Source organism: Podarcis muralis, chromosome 11 (assembly GCF_964188315.1).
Source record: "Podarcis muralis chromosome 11, rPodMur119.hap1.1, whole genome shotgun sequence".
Taxonomy (NCBI): Eukaryota; Metazoa; Chordata; class Lepidosauria; order Squamata; family Lacertidae; genus Podarcis; species Podarcis muralis.
The window spans coordinates 31874834-31892870 of NC_135665.1; the positions used below are offsets into that span (position 1 = coordinate 31874834).

Genomic DNA, 18037 nt, shown 5'->3' on the forward strand with positions numbered 1-18037 from the left:
GGGCACCGATCTAGAGGGGATCCAAAATTTCGGGGTTACACATTAGTGAAGCTGACCAGAGGCAAAAGTGGGTGGAACAATGAATGTGACTCTTCTACATTTCAGTTAGATGTTTCTACACTTGCGAACACCTCTCCATCCATGCATTGGCACAATTCAAGGACATGTCACAGCCAGGCAAATTTATTTGACAGGTGTATGGAGTACATCTAGTGAAGGGGCATTGCCTAAGGAGACTCCCATGAGCTAGATACAGAGATTTGGTGGAATGCATTTTGCCCTAGCCTTGAGAATCCCCCACCTGCCAGGCTGTGACCCACTAGGTGAAGACCAAGGGATTGTATGATTGTGGAATGAGGAAGGAATGGAAAGGGCCTTGCCACCGAACAGCAGCTTCAAAATTCAATTCACACGCCTCAGGCTTTTCATAATTATCTGTGGCATTTCGTAATTCCAAACAACATTTTCAACACAAATATGTGGCGATTATTATGAAAATGATTATGAGGTGATTATGAAAACGAATTGCGAGTACAAAAAAATATTATACGCCAGAAATAGCATAGAAGAAATATTTTCAAATAACTTGTAAGAATAAAAAAGCCTCATTAAATAGTGCAAGAGTTATATAGACTCACACACCTTCTTTGAAACTAATATGAAGAAACCATTATGAAGGTGTTATGTAGGAATGTATTAACACCACTTGAGCCTAAACAGTCCATGCTGTAAAACTTCTCTTGGGCAGTTAATTAAAATCCACCCTTTTCAAAACTCAGAGGAATTTCAGTATTTTTCAGTCTCATGGGAAATATTAAGAAGGGGGAGGATGGGGAAAAAATTATAGAATGCCACAATACTTAACATTCAGAAAATGAGTCATTTTGAAATACTTTGCATGGACGATGGGATAAATATTCCAAGGTACTTGAAACCCTTTGGGGGAAATGTAACAGGGCTTAGCCATGGTGTGAAATTGCTATTGGAGTGGTGAATACCAATTATTTGTGATTTACTGTAATTTACTTGCAAACCCAAGGGCTTACCCTAAAGCAGTTGATATATGTATTAAATGAAGCATCAAGGGGTGGAGATGGGAAATACACGGGAAGATAGCAACATCAGAGAGTCAAACCATTTTCTCATTTATCCAGCTGCTATATGGAATCACGCATTAACTATTTATTACTAAATGTCTAGGGTGGAAAAATAAGTTGGGGAGCAAATATATATAGCATTTTTCTTTTATCCAGGAGACTTTACTTTGGCAGCCGTACTAGCAAATTAGTGCAAATAACTGAATGGGGAAAGATGCTATATAATGGCCAAAGGGAGGAAGGGGGGGGGAATGTCCAACTGTTCTCTGAACAGGGGCCAAACAAAACATGACACAAAACTTCTATGAATAGCATCCAGTGTGGATTTTTAAACATTTGTGGTAACTCTTTAGTGGGGTAGGAATGAAGAGTCTCAATTTGGATCAGGCCCTAGTTCTGGGTGCCTTAAGCCTTTCCCACTGCACTATTTCCCTAATTGGGGGGGGGGGTATTTCCTTAATTTTGAATATAATTTGTTGTTAAGTTACTCCGTCAAAACCTACAGAAGAAAAGAACAATTGGTCCAATAGCTGGTTACAGACAGTGGTGTAGCGTTGGTTGCTGGTGCCTAGGGCGAGGGCATGTACACACGGGGCACCATCCCAGCCCTCACCGCCGATGCTGACAGAGCAACTCCACCCCCACCAGAGCAAAGCGGGGACACATGGAGCCGCCTGCCCATCCACACAGGGGGAAGCCTAGCTGACCAGGGGAGCCCTTGGTTTGCACTCCCTTTAAAATGTGTGGCATGGCCCCCCTAGCACACACCCCTACGCTACACCCCTGGTTACAGGTTTCATTAAAAAGTACTGAAATGATAGCCGAAAACTATAAGGTCCAGGAGGAAGGATGAAATGCTCCCTACTGGCTGACAGGATTGTGAGGTCGCTGCTCTGTTCTTTCTTTGCCCATCCCTAGCTCTGGGAAACAGAAAGGGGGACAGAGTGTTAGAGAACGGATGGCAGAAACCTGAGCAAAAGGAGAGACATGTGTGCCGTGTAGTATGATATCTTGTCTCCCAGGTTTCAGGTAGGAAACCCCAGAGGAGCAAAGGAGATGGGGGAAGAGCAGGGCAGTTGTTTTTGAACTGTAGCAATATGAAGGAACAGAGTATGCATGCATGCACCATTGGGATGAGGCAGAAGGATAAATCCACTGTATCCAAACCCTATATATCCTACATATAGATATTGTTGTAAACAAAAATTGCCCTTTTCCCTTATGGGGTATCCAAGAGCCCATATAGAGTCCTAACATAGGTTCCCTATTGGTAAGAGAAGATAACAGAGGCCAACCAGAGAATATTGAGATGCAAAGCAGCTGGTAAGCTTGATCTTTATTGAACTGTTGCAACAGGGTGCTCCCCTCACCTGCAAGAGAGGAGGAGGAACCCAGAAAAATGGCATGCAAGGCCTTATAAAGACTTTTGAAATTGCCACCCTGTAGATCAAGACCACCCCCAGAAACATCATACATACATCACAGAAAGGGTGTAACCTAAGACCACCCCTCGGATACATCATACCTACATCACAGAAAAGGCGGTCTAAACAGAAATTTGAATGTTTTTCTCCTGTCGTTGTTTATCTCCTGTCTGGCAGGTTACTTGATTGGATTTCCTGGGGAGCCTGGCTAGTCTTTTGTAATGATAAATACTTAGTTCCTGGGCCAAGTCACAGGCTCACACCCTATTCATATCTTAAATGTGCCCTTAAGACAGGATTTGTGAAGAAAGAGACAATGGGAGGTTTCCCACTTTGACCTTGCAGAGAAAACATTTGCTCAGTTTAGGAGTCAAAATGGTTCCAGGTCGGTCTTCCTGTGCTGATCTATGGACGTGCTTGGTTGGTACGCTTATGAACATTACCATATATCTAAGACCTCAAAATTCCTATCACAATATATAGGCATTGGGTACAACTCTGCCAAGCATTTGGTTGCCAAGTTTCTAGTATGTAAGTTTAGTTAATTTTGCACTGCTGGTCGTATACACACACAGCAAATGTTTAAGGTTTTTGTTTTGTTTTTGTTTTAAATCATTGTATTGTGGCATCTGAATATAGACTGCATTTTTAATCAAGACTTATATTGGCTTATATCTTGATCAGGTTCCTAAATTAAATGGGCTTAGATTTTCAAAAGTTTCATGCCAGGCAGAAGACCAGCTGCTTAGAGAACCTTGACAATGTTTTCCTCCTAGACAAGGGGCCCCTTTGATTTATAGCAGAAAACAATTCTCAAAGTCGTAAAAAAGGGAATTACAGGTTAAGAGCAAGGTTACATAGACCCAACATAATTAAGAGTTGGTAAATAGAAAAATAAAACCGTTAAACTTGAGCCATATCTTCCTAAGGTTAAAGGCCAAGAGCAAATGCAAAAGAAAGCAACTGGCTGGAGAAGGGGGGAGTGTAAACAGGGGAAGAGGCTTTTTTTCTATTTTATTTTGAGGCTGTAAACTGTTCCTTCCTTTTACTTTGAGGAAGTTTATCCTTCTAAAAAGCTATCTATGATAATGTATGAAATATGCTGGCTTAAATGTAATTATGCAAAGGATTTAAGAAATGCTAGATTCTTATTTCATATAGTTGTAAGAGTTGTATTTATCCTGAAATTAAGTCAGCCACCAGCCTAGCCCCCTGCCAGACAAGAGACGCCATTGAGCACTCATGACAAATGGTTGTCAGGCCTTTGTTTAAAGACCTCCAAAAGGAGATATTTCATTGATGATGCATGAGAATATGAACCCAAGGTCTCTGACATCTGTTCAAGATAAAAATTTAAGATTAACCATTTGTTTTAGAAGGCAATAGGGCAAGGAGGGCAAGAGGTGAGCTGGTAATTAAGATTCCTTGTTGAGACACATGTAAGATATATTACTACTTATTTGTCATTTATAGATGTAACAATATATAGCTCTTTGTGTTCCATATAAGGACAGGAGGATATGGGTGTATCTTTTTGTGATTAGTTATAGCAATCAGCCAATAGGAAATCCAACCAGGCTGATTGAACAGAGGCAGCCCAAGGAGGAGCAAAGGGGGCTGGATTAAGGGAATATAAGTGCTGGCCATAATGGCAGGAGGCAGGCCAGAGCTTGGTAACCATATACCACTGTGCCTCTCATTTATTTGTCTGACAAATAAATTATTATTTTAATTTCTCTATTGCTGCGTTGAATATTTCATTCCAGCTAAGCGTTAACCACAAGCAGGGTGCTACAGTATGTCCCAATGGGAATTGGTAACGAAATCACACAGAAAATGTAACATATAAAGGTGCTAGATAGGATTTTGACATTGATAATGTACAATATGTCAGTGGCATAGCGTGAGGGAGGCAAAGGGGTGGTTGCCCTGGGTGCAAAATTGTTAGTGCCGCAAAATTTCAACACCTGGTGCTGCCTCAATTCTGCTGTGTGCTTCAGCCGCTGGATCCCATTGAAAACAACTTCTCCATGCAAACCAGGAAGTGACCTCCCCAGACAATGGAACAACTTTTCTTATCTCTGCAGCTGCAATCTCCTTGGTGATGTGGGCGCCATTAGGCAGTTGAATGTGCATGCGTAGTTTGTCCATTTTGCTCTTTCCCCCATGTGGTCTGGGCACTGACAACCCAAGCTACAGCACTGCGATATGCTGTCCTTGCTCCTGAGTTTTAGCTTTATTTTCCTACTGGCAGAACCTTTTTCAAAAGGATTTCCCTAAGCTGCCCCAACAGGCTGATCCTGGCCTGAACCCTCTGTCCCGCTGCTGGGGAAGGTTCTGAGCCCTACTGCCTAGGACCTGTCCCTTCAGCCCAGCTCCAGGAAAATACAAAAAGACATGGTCCGTGTTTCCTTTTCAAAAGTCCAAAGGTCACGGAATTTAACAAAGGCTTGTGACTTGCATATAGAATACAACAGAGTGGCCCAACAGCCATGCAAGCAGCACAAATATATTAAAACCCGGAAAATTCCAACTGTGAGTCATATTTTCACATGTGGTTAACACATCCAACCATGAACAGTTTCAGACTGATGTAACTGCTGAAATACAACCAGCTGAAACCCAGACACCTTGCCAAAGACACGTTTCCTTAAACTGATACTTGCAGGTGGGGCATAATAATCACAAATAGTTTATGGCATATGCTCACAATCAGTTGGGATGAAAACATCAAGTCACTGGAAAAAACAAATCCTCTAACAGCACCCAACTAACATAGCAAGATGTATGGACAGCCTAAAGTAGAGATACTGTAAGGAGCATTGCTGGCCAACATGCAGCCTCGACTTACTAGCTGTCCTGGATAACCTTCACAGAAAGTGTGCTGGAAAACGCTAGGTAATAATACAGTCACCTGTTCACAAATTTAAAAAGTTATTGTGCTTACTCTTTCTATTGCCAAAATGCAAATGGGAAAACTGTTCATACAGTTGTTTTGCAAAGTCTAACAGACGTGATATTTCAGATTCAAGTAGGTAGCCATGTTGGTCTGACGCAGTCAAAATAATAATAATAATAATTTATAATAATAATAATTTATTATTTGTACCCCACCCATCTGGCTGGGTTTCCCCAGCCACTCTGTGCGGCTTCCAAAAAGACCAAAAATACACTAATATGTCATACATTAAAAACTTCCCTGAACAGGGCCGCCTTAAGATGTCTTCTGAATGTCAGGTAGTTGTTTATCTCTTTGACATCTGGTGGGAGGGCATTCCACAGGGCGGGCGCCACTACTGTGAAGGCCCTCTGCCTGGTTCCCTGTAGCTTTGCTTCTCACAGTGAGGGAACCACCAGAAGGCCCTTGGCGCTGGACCTCAGAGTCCAGGCAGAACGATGGGGGTGAAGACGCTCCTTCAGGTTTACTGGGCTGAGGCCGTTTAATAATAATAATAATAATAATAAAATAATAATAATAATAATAAATTGTCCAGTAGCACCTTATAGACCAACTAAGCTTTTCTGGTATAAGCTTTTGTGTGCATGCACACTTCTTCAGATATGATTATGATATTTCAGATAAAAACACCATTCAGACTCTGATGAATTAATACAGATGACTGAATTAATACTGCCCTGTTTGGGCACATTTCTCTAGGTGGGCTGGGAGCAGGAGGCTGTGTCAAGGGTAAGATGTCACAGAGGAGGATGGCAGGGAAAGCTTTCTCCAAGCAGGAGGCAAACTATAGTTTCACTTAACTCCCCAAATGGAGCATCCCTCAGTATACAGTGGTACCTCAGATTACATACTCTTCAGGTTACAGACTCCGCTAACCCAGAAATAGTACCTCGGGTTAAGAACTTTGCTTCAGGATGAAAACAGAAATCATGTTCCGGCGGCGCAGCAGCAGCAGGAGACTCTATTACCTAAAGTGGTGCTTCAGGTTAAGAACAGTTTCAGGTTAAGAACGGACCTCCGGAACAAATTAAGTACTTAACTCAAGGTACCACTGTAGACTCAAATGTTTGCAGATGAAAAATAAGGATATAGTGTAGCTACAATCAAAACCAAGAGAGAGAAACTAATTATAATTTCTAGCTACCTTATTCCTACTCCAGTAGTCATTTAAGGGCCATAAGAATGATGCATGTTTCAAGAAAAGGCTTAGAGGAAATCATCTAACTTCTGTTTCTTGGGCTGACTGCCTTCTCTCCCAGCTAACAAGTCCAAAATGTCAGTGAGCCCAACACCACCCTTAGATCCTATTAAGGAGTCTATCCCTCACTCTCACTTGACAGCCTCTCAGGCCCAGCTGTCAAGTTTGCCAGATCACTTTTGTCACAGTCTATATTATGCTGATTTTGTTTTTCACGACACTAAGGGTGTGGGGAGAAGGAATATTATACCTTGTATTTAGCTCTTTGATTCAAACTGAAGTGTTAAATACTGGGCAGAATACATCATTTTGCAGGATTAGACGCAACAGACTGAGGAGAAATGTGCTTATTTCTGTTGTATTCATTGATGTGCTTATTCCGTTCTAGTGTTAGGCAAACAGTGCTTCTTAGAAACTGGTCTGCTTAATGTCTTACCTGACTTCAACCACCAGGTGGCACTCAATACTAGTTAATACTGCATTTTCCAAATGAAAGTACAGTATTTAAAACGAAGAATGAACTTCTTCTTTTTAAGTGTATAGGTTTAAAAAGGAACTAATTGCTTTGCAGAGAGTGGGGGGTGATAGGGGATGAACTAAATACTGTGGTTGGTCTCTCCCCCACCAATATGAATGCAATGAGATCTGCACCACCACAGAAAAGGAGTCTCTGGAAAGGGCAAATGTCGCAAAGGGAAGCCACATTTGATGAGTCCTTGTAGCAAGAATTAAGGAAATGGAAAAGTCCCATGAGGAAGCCTCTAAAACTCACTAGTTGGTTGTATCCTGGAAATATTAACAGTCATCAACCGTGCATCACTACCATCTTATGATGAGCCCTAACTTAATGGCAGAGAATATCTAAAATTTCAGAGGCCAGAAGTCTGCAATAACATCCGCGTGAGCCCTTGAGCAGTTCACATCAGCCAGAGTGAGAGTGTATTGGGTGGAATGCTGGTGTTAAGACCCCACATGGTTGATGTGGGTGGGGGTGTATACAATCACAACACCCAGATATTTCCAAATGCAGTATTGCTTACAAATTACTCGTTTTCCTGGAGTCTGAGGGATCAAGGGATCATTTGAATTTTATTTTTGTCCATTGTCAATTAAATTAAATTGAGAGAGTACTGCAAAGTTTGTGGCTAATGTAATCTCATGGCTACATTATGTCATAAGACACTGAGAAGTGCAATCACAGAGCAAAAGAAATCTCCTATACTGTCTGCCTCCATTGAGGAATATTGATATCCCCCACAGCTGCTGTGATTCTACAAAAATGCAGTGAAGTATAAAACAATATTGCCCAAACATGCAGTAGCAGGAGGAATGGGGCTGTTAACAAGGTATTCTGATTCCTTAAATTGTCCTCTTTTCTACAGATCAGAGCTGGAAATCAAGAAGAACAGAGTACACCAGACCCACCAAATGTCCCTATTTTCCATGAACAGTCTTGGATTTACAGAAGCCATCTCGGTTTCTGATATGATCCTAGAATGCCCTACTTTTCCTTAGAATATCTCTATTTTCATCTGTTACAGAAATTACCGGGGGGGGCACATCTTTAAAGTTGTTAAATGTTACAAATATTATGCATAAATGCATCCTTTCTACTTGAAAGTTCAGGGAAGTTACCTAGCTTTAAAAATCATATAAAATCAACTCCTTTGCCAGTTTCCTCCATTCCAACGCTATTTTGCCTTGGAAAAGGGACTCCAGGAAGTGCCCAGAGGTGACAATTGCTGAGCTGATTGTTGGCCAAGGAAAGCCTAATCCCATCACCAGACTTGCCAAGGGGTCCAGACATGCAAAGGAAGTTCTATTGTACTTTGGGTGGTGGGACTTCAGAGGGGTTTGACTATGCTAATCTTATACCTGGGTCTTGCCCTGGCATGTCTGCTTATGCTAATCCTGTAGCAAGGACTTGTCTGGACACGTTTGCCAAGGTTTAACTTGTGTAACCCCTGTCTACCCCTCCCCTTTTGTGACATATCAATGATGCTGTAGTGATGCTGTACAGCAGTGATGCTGTACGAACTGTATTCTGGGATATGGTGGGAAAGTTTTAAAAGTCCTTGTCACCCCATCCTCGGGGTTCAAAATTCCTCTTTGAACCTGTTGTGCACTAAACTTTGGTCTACAGCTATTTGCTCTGGTTTGTGGCTGGACTCCTTCCTTTATTCCACAGGGACCCGCGGGCTCTGCCCAACGAGCTGGGTGACTGAGCAGCCTTGCACCTAGATTTTTCCGTAACACATCTGAGAAATGTTGGATATGGAGTTACGTGAGCCAAGGAGATAAGGAGCCAAAAAGATAAGTAACTATACAACTTTTAGAAGAAAGAAGCTGTGAGACCTTGATCTGGAAAGCACTCTTCCTGTCATTTTTCTGCTTAAAATCTCCCCCTAGGTAGTAGTAGTAGTAGTTTCATATACCACCCTATACCAGTAGATCTCACAGCGGATCACAGCACAAAATCACAATACAAAAACACATGATACATAATAAAAACGAAGAAAACCCAATAATCCCCCCCAACCACAACACATTTTGAAAGGCCTGGTTGAAGAGGAAGGTTGTTGCCTGGCGCTTAAAGAGAAACACTGGCCTGTAAGTGCTCCAATTGGAGAACAGCCTTTACCAAAGGTTTCACGGGTTTTGAAGACACTCGAACTCGGGACGAAAGGGAGACACGTGCTAAGAGGAAGGCACACTTGATAAACCCTCACCATGATCAACTGTCACCTGGAAACCTACGTCCCCACTGTGGAAGGACTTGCGGCTCCAGAATTGGCTCCATGGTCACTTACGGACTCACTTTTAAAACCGTGTTTATGAATGAATGAATGAATGAATGAATGAATGAATGAATGAACTTTATTACAGTCACAGACCAGGATTAAAAAAAGCATATAAATAAAGTAGCAGTTAGGATTTTTTTTAACCGATAATTGTTAGAGCAAATGAGGACAAAGAAACAGACATAGGATAAAGCATCTGAATAAAATACAAGGTTAAACATGGATAATGGATGGATAAAAACTGATAATTAAAACAGATAAGAACTAAAAACAAAGAAAGACACACAGTTAAAACAACTGTAAGAGCATAAGAACTAAAAGACTTGCAGTTAAAACTATAATAGGCTGCAGAGTAGAAGCCTCTGAAATAGAGGACACTCACATTAGAAACTGCTGTGCAAATATGGTTAAAACAGACAATTAAAGCAATGTACAACAATAAATTTAGAAACGTACAACATCGCTTCTCGGCCTTTGGGCTAAGATCAAGTGTAGTATCCGTGTTTATGGAAGACAATCCTACTTGGCTACGAGTGATCACCAAAAAAGAAGATAATGAAAGCACCCGCTGAACCTCCCGAGGGAGACCATTCTACAAATGGGAGGCCATTGCAGAAAAGACCCACTCACGTGTTGCCACCTGTCTTGAACTCCTGGCTTACCTCGCAGCAAATCAGTATGTCAAGCTCCTGGTGCAGGGTTAATCCACATGCCCAAAGTCCGAATCAAAGCACAGTCCTGTAGAGATCCTGGTGCTTCCAAGCTGAGGTCCATCAACATGGGCAGTTGAGCAGAAACAGCACCTCAAGCTCTGCTGCTGTTTTATACCTTGCATGCTGATTGCAGCACCTGGGCTTGATGAGGCATGTGACCCTCACCTGTTCTGAGCCTACTCCAGCTAAGGAATCACACACCTCCTCCCAGAGTTAGTGAGCCCCACCTGGACAGCTAAGGAGCTGGGCTGTGGGCCCTTGCCAGTCTCATTCTCCTTGAGCATACCTTCCATTGCTCCCTGTACCTCAGTCTGCCATGTTTGTGGAGACAGGAGCCTCTCTGACTCTGTTGATGGGCCCTACTGCTCTGGTTCCTGCGCACTGACCCCCACCCCCCTGCCATCCTCTATCACCCCATGAGTACTTCCTACACCAACCTCTCCTTCCCCACCCCCAGCTTGCCCCACTGTGTCCCAGTCCCAGCTACACCCCACGCCAGGATCTACTTCCTCCTTCCCATTGTCCTACCTGTTCATGACACCATCCGTCTGACACCACAAGATGATCTCATGGCCTTGGTATATGCAGAGAGGCGATATTTCAGTTATTGCGGTAGCTTATTGCCCCTGAAAGTGGCGTTAGTAGGAGACAGCACTAGAGGGGAGGCAGTTTTCAGCTGAATATGACAGTAGATTTTTCTCTAAATAACTGGCTCTCAGAGATAGGTTGATGTCATAAAGCTAGGTAGGCAGTTATACTGATGAGATGATGTCACAATGCAAACCTTATATGGCTTCTCTGCTACTCTTCACAGCTGTGCGCTACTAAGCACAATAAGGGGATTTTCTCTTGTTATCTTGACCTGCAAGACACAAAAATCAATTTTGTATTCAGCCAGTTGCACCCTGGGTTCCAGAAAGTAGTGTTTATTTAATTTCATTAACAAGGGTGCTAGCTACCTTGTTCTGGGCTATAGGGAAATATTGCTGTTACCACTGCAAGTAGACTTGGTCTGAGAACTGTCTGGCTTCACCTAGTCTCTTTGTTTTTCCTTCCCCAAGGAAAAGGTGAACATGAGAAGCAAGGCGTTTGTGGAGTCTAAGACATCATCTTCACCTTGCAATGGCTCCCTAGGATTACACAGCAGGGAAAAGGAGATAGCAGAACAACGTCCCCTTCTCCCAGCTAGATCCCTGTCTAGTACAGCTGGCAGACGAGTCCCAAAAGCTAAGGCCAGCATAAAGGTAAAGGTAAAGGGACCCCTGACCACTAGGTCCAGTCGTGACCGACTCTGGGGTTGTGGCGCTCATCTCGCTTTATTGGCCAAGGGAGCCGGCGTACAGCTTCCAGGTCATGTGGCCAGCATGACTAGGCCACTTCTGGCGAACCAGAGCAGCGCACGGAAACGCCGTTTACCTTCCCGCCGGAGCAGTACCTATTTATCTACTAGCACTTTGATGTGTTTTCGAACTGCTAGGTTGGCAGGAGCAGGGACCGAGCAACGGGAGCTCACCCCGTTGCGGGGATTCGAACCGCCAACCTTCTGATCAGCAAGTCCTAGGCTCTGTGGTTTAACCCACAGCGCCACCCGTGTCCCTAAGGCCAGCATACATGTGTCATAAACGAGTCAGTCTGAGAAGAGGCACTTTTAAAGGTAGGATTCAAATGACTAAAATAGCATTTGGCAAGTTGCTGCAGCATAGTTTCATGTTCCCCATTTGTAAAATTGGAATTGTGTAATTTGATCCAATGTCCTCTTGGAAGCAAGATCCAGTGACTTGAAGCTTCCTTCCAAGTACAGTAAAATGTCTTTAAATCTGGAGATCTACTTTCCAGGCTTAAGTTGAGGAGACCAGCACTGAGCAGACCATTGCCCTCCAGAGGTTGGTGGACTACAACTCCCAGCATCCCTGGGACTGATGGGCGTTTGAGTCTAGTAACATATGGAGGACAGCAGGTTAGGCAAATTCATAAAACCTAAATGTAACAATTTGTTTTCAGTGTAACAGCAGGTGGCAGTATGCACAAGTAATAAATGGCACGTGGGCGCGCGCGCGCGCACGCACACACACACACACACAAACAAACATGAAATCCCTTTATCTATTCTATTTAGAAACCAGCAAATGATCTTTTTATGCAGAAAAAACCTGCACAAATTGCAAGTTTTAAAAATATATTTTATTCCACTCTGATTATTCCAGCACACTGTACAATGAAATCTTAAGTGGTGTTAGTTGAACGAGAAATATTCGTTTTCTGAGTTTGCCACAAGGTGGCGAGGCAACACTACAATTGTTTAATGAGACAGGGGGAAAGCAATTAAAATGGTTCAGAATGACTTTTATGGTGGCAACAGTTGGTCAGTCACAAAAGATAGATATGGATCTTTTCTATTTTGTCCCTCAGTATACATTTCCCACAGAAAAGCTTTAACATTTAACATCAGAACTGGAGAATATTCTGACAGAGCCATTTAAATCATGATAAATCCTGGCAATGAGTCCTCCTACAGTAAACAGGTCAGCCACCATCAGCTGTGTTTTAACCCTGCCCAACTTTTGACTGTTCCATATTTAAAATGCTTCAGTCCAGCTGAGAATCAGTTCTTGGCGCTTTGGGAAGGGAAGAGGTGGCTATCATGAGCCAGTCATCCATCAACAAACACTACCCCCATGAACCACAGCACAGAATTATATTGAGTAAGGAAGCCATCTCAGAAAAATAAATAACTTCAGGCTGAAGCCCTGTACACACTTAACTGGGAGAAAGCCCCACTGGAAACAACAGGACTTGTTTCTGAGTAGATATCAATAGAATTTGCACTTTTAATAATTTATAATTAACAAATATAAACATGAATTAAAAAATGTTTTAAAGCACTTTTCCAACCCCCAACCCTCCCAAAAAAACTAGTGTCCTTTTTGTTGATTCAGATGAAAATTCCCAGGTGTCAAAAAAGGTTATTTATATATGCTACTATGGCAGCCTGTGTTTTGTTTGCCCAAAAATGGAAAACGAGGGAGAGGTCCCAACCAAAGAAGAATGGCAACTTAAACTGATAGAATATGTGCAGCTTGCAGGTCTAACTTACAGAATAAGAGAAGAAGAAGATTTGTTTAAAGAAGATTGGGAAATGTTTAATGAATATATGGGAAGAAATTGTGTATACTTGAAAACGTTGGCAGAATTAAGATAAATTCAACAGTGTAAATAAGTTTTGATGGAAGTAATAATGGAATACTGAATGGTTTAGTTTCTATAAAATATGCAGGGATTTATGCTATGCAAAATGAACCATGGAAAGAGAAAAAGGGAAGTCATTGATATTTTAAGGTTGTATAAATGAATATTCTAAATTGTAAAACAGAATAAATAAATAAATAAGAATTTGCACTTTAAGAGGCAGTGCCAAACTAGGGAGACTGCTGAATCTATAGAAGGAAGGTGACTGAAAACAAAGCCAACATTTTCCATTATCTTTATTAGCATAAGAGTTCCCAATGCACTTTCCCATCTTATGCTAAGGAGAGCAGTGGAAAAGAAAACAAGTGTGCAGAGTTATGTGGGAGGTCACAGTGAGTGTGGGCATCTTGTACTTGTTTCTTCCACAATTCAACATTTTAAAAATACAATATTCCAGTACTGTGTGTGTGTGTGTGTGTGTGTGTGTGTGTGTGTTCTATGCTGTCACACCTATCACTGTGGAGGGTGTAGAAACCCACAGGGTACAAACAGGGTAAGCAAGAAGGGTTGTAAGTTTGTAATCCTCAATGAAATTTCTGTCTCTTTCAAAACAGGCATGCACGGCATCTCTACGACAACATGTGTCTGCATTCCAAACTGCTACAGAAAGTGTTTTTAAAAAGTACCGGTAACTATGGCTGTGCATACAAACGACACTTTATTCTGGAATCAATAGAGAAGGAAAACTTGTTTTTTCTATGTAGTCCGCACACAATCCAGATCTAATGCATGTTTTTTGCCCATGAAAAGCACTTCATGAGAAACTGCTCCGATGGAGTACTAAAAGGTCCAAGTCTGCCATTTGAGCAGCTCCTGCATAAAAATGCCATGTAGCAGAACTCTGGTCTAGTTTCGGGTTTAGCACTTTCAGGTTGGGTTTAAAATGTAAAGGTAAAGGGACCCCTGACCATTAGGTCCAGTCGTGACCGACTCTGGCGTTGCGGCGCTCATTCCGGGTCATGTGGCCAGCATGACTAAGCCGCTTCTGGCGAACCAGAGCAGTGCACAGAAACGCTGTTTACCTTCCCGCCGGAGCGGTACCTATTTATCTACTTGCACTTTGACGTGCTTTCGAACTGCTAGATTGGCAGGAGCTGGGACCGAGCAACAGGAGCTCACCCCGTCGCGCGGATTCGAACCGCCGACCTTCTGATCGGCAAGTCCTAGGCTCTGTGGTTTAACCCACAGTGCAACGTTTTTTGCATTGCGCATGACAGAAATCAACTCTTAAGGTCACGGGGCTATAAAAAGGAATTTTTAAAGAAAATATAGGCTTGGTTCACATGGCACGGTAAACCAAAATACAGATAACCTGCAAGTGTGCGTGTTCCTGGGGAGGAAGTTGTGTCTGCTTTGCTCCTCTCCAGCCTATTTTTATTTTTATTATTATTATTTTGTCCTTGTGATGCACTGAGCTAACAAGATTTGACTTAGCATGTTTTCCAAACTGGGATTTGTGGTTAAGCTCTCTCTTCAGTAACCATGAGCTGTAGCCAAGAACAAGTTGCTTTTCTCTTCCCAAGGCTTGCCGTGTTGTACAAACTAGATCTTCGTGTCTCCATATGTTATGTAAGATGTAGTAAGCGAGACTAATCTCAGTCTGCAATCCTTGGACTTCTTGAAAGAGGGAGGGAGAATCTATGGCTCATTCATCTTATGAGAAGCAATGTTGGAGGTACTTCTGTGTTGCTGTACACTGTGTTACTTTGGTCACATCTATAAAGAGGAACTTAGGGTTCCCAAACAGCATAGGCTGCGTATATACAAAATTATTTGTAGCACAAAGGTGTGGTTTTTCTCCATCTGGAACCTTCATGCTTATCCTCAACATGCTGTTTTCAATCTAGATCGACTCTAGCTCCTGCTGTCCACTAGGGTGTGTGTAGTTACTTTGAAAACACTTCCCTTGAACAGGTTATCCACGCCTTTCCCTCTGTATGTCCCAGGTCAACAAAGAAGGTGAGTGTGATCTTGATATACACCCACCAACGAAATAATTGAACTGGTGTGGAATGGATTCACTTCCTGTTGCTGGAACAACCTACCTACATATGTTTACAAATGGACACACTGTGCAGTAATGCAGAATCAATTTTCTGAGATCATACAGAATCATGTTTTGGGCCCAAGTTGTGCAGGGCTTTGCAAATCTGCACAAGACTGGAAAGGCTTCTCCCTGAGCTGACCATGATGTCAGTGGGTAAGGCATTGTGAGCTCCCTGAGTGACCGTCTATGAGACCAGGCTGGTTTCCTTCCTGAGCTAGCTGTGGTATCCAGGCAGATAGGGGGTAGTCAGTGGGACAGGCTTTATGACTTCAGTGTCTCTAAGGCCAGGCAGGCTGACCCCTGATGTCAGTGGGCAAAGCTTTGTGACCTCACCTCTCCAGGGTGCATCCCCACCTCACTCTGCTTGCCTGAACTGCCCAGGTAGAGACACTAGGCCCTGAGTAAGTATCTATAGGACCTGTCTGCAGATATGATCTCCAGGCAGTATATTTGTGTGTGTGTGCGTGTACACATCTGTGTGCAGGGAAGAAAGGGACAGAGAGATGATAGGTGTGGGGGTGAGTGGGGGAAGGCAGGGGGCAGTGGCTGGGGCGGTGCATGCTTCTGCCTCCTGCTATCCTGGCCCTTAAGCTGAAAACGACTATATTCAGCCATAAAATGGAGTTCTCCTTCTCCTTTGCAAATGAAGGCTCCATAGGAAGGTCTGTAGATGAAGGGGTAGAGAATGCAACTAGGGCCAGGAAAATCCCCCAGGCCAGCATGTTCAGGGAGGGCTGTGTGAAAGGGATTTGAGGCCCTGTCAATCGGTTTAGACAACGGTGAGGTCTCTATAGAGCACTGTTCTGTCTGAAGGCAAGACAGCTTGAAAGGTGGCAGGTGAGGCTTAATCCCAGCGAGCAGGTTTACGTAGGAAGGGTGAAAGTGCCCAGGAGGGGGGGGGGGATTTAAGGCTGGGATGGCAGATGCAGTTGAGTGGGGACTAAACTGAAGTCGCTGAAGGCAGGGGTCCTATAGACAGAAAAGCTTATGCCCAGGGTGCAGTGGCAATAGGGTGAGGTAGGGGGGGAAAGTGCAGGAACTGCCCCCCTGAGAACTTTGGACTTTCCACAAAGATGTGTCACTTCAGTTTGGTGTCACTTCAGTTTCTTCAAGTAAAGTTTGGGAGGCTGAGGCCACAGAGCTCAATAGCACGGTTCCCAGTTTCTCTGGTGCGAGTTCGGCTCCCGGAGAAGCTATACTCCTGGGAAACGCCCTTTGCCTCTCTCATGAGTGCCCAACAGTTAAGGAAGAAAGGAATAGAAGCTTTAAAAATGCTTACGTGTCCTGGCGCTTGCTCAAAATGGCGCACAGAGTCCTTCTCTGCTCCACACCCGTTTTGAGTTGAGGCAGCAAGCTCAGCCCTGTGCTGCTCATCTGAGAGCTGAGTTTTGGCTGGGAAAGAAAGGCCTGGAAGTTCATAGCATGTATTGACACCCAATGAAGCTGCTGAAAGATTCGGGACAGATTTTTTAAAAGTACTTATTCATGCAGTACATAGTTAAACGCATAGGAAGCAGTGATGGCCACCAACCAGGATGGTTTTAAAAGAGGATTAGACAGAGTAGAAGTAGTATGCTTCTGAATAACAGGCACTGGACACTGCAGTAAGGTGGAGTGCTCTTGTGCTCCTCAGGTCCTGCTTAAAAATTTCCATAGGCATCTGACTGGCCACTGTGAAAACAGGATGTTGGACTAGATGGGCCGTTGGCCTGATCCATCAGCCTCTTTTTATGTTCTTAGCATTCAAAGAACAGTTAAAAACATTATCTCAGTTAGTGATTTCAGGGTTGTCAGCCATCAAATGCCTGGGTAAATAGAAATGTTTTTTAATCCCCCTTAAAAGACAATTTATAAGAACATAAATACACTATTACAACTTAAGAGGGCAGGTGTGCAATGCATGCTGCTTTTTCATTCCCTTTCTACACAAAAAAGTTCAAACAATTTATTGGGTAATGCTGTATTTTCTATGAAGTCACATTCGTACGACCTAGGTGACCCACACAGCTGCCAGAACTTGTTAATGATAAATTTTAAGTAATATTTAACCTATAATATGGTCAGAAAGATTGAAAAAGATGTTTGGATGACTAAATATAGAAATTTTAAGTTTGCTGTTGCCATGTTCAGAACAGATTGGGGCAGCTGAGACTCGAAGAATGTGGCTTACCCAAGGCAACCTCAGAGTTTGTGTAGCATAGGTGAAATTTGAGTTAGGCACTTCCTGGCTCACAGCTTGATCTCTTAACCACTCCTCTCTAACCTAGTTACAGCAGGGACAGAACCCACACCTTCTGAAGTTTCCATTTCTACTTAACTTTTAAAGGCTTAGCAACTCGTATTTAATTGAATCATAGCAAACATACTGGCACCACCAGCTAAGACCAGCTGACATCATTCACTATCTGTTGATTTTGCTGTAAAGAGCAAAAAGAAATGGGCAGAGAAATGAATCAAGATTGTTAAGCAAGACCTCACCAACTTGAGGAAGGTGAACTGGGGCAATGATCTGAAGCCCAAGAGCAGAGATGGGATGTTTCCACATGCACCTT

At 43.0% G+C, this 18037-nt stretch overlaps 1 long non-coding RNA gene across 1 annotated transcript in view; it reads right to left on the reverse strand.

Moving 5' to 3' along the window:
- The window catches only part of LOC114606531 (uncharacterized), a 453090-nt gene that overhangs the window by 431556 nt on the left and 3497 nt on the right, over positions 1 to 18037 (reverse strand). The window contains exon 2 of the long non-coding RNA XR_013394655.1: positions 10977 to 11054. This is a non-coding gene — a long non-coding RNA (uncharacterized LOC114606531). The remainder of the gene's footprint in view (positions 1 to 10976; positions 11055 to 18037) is intronic.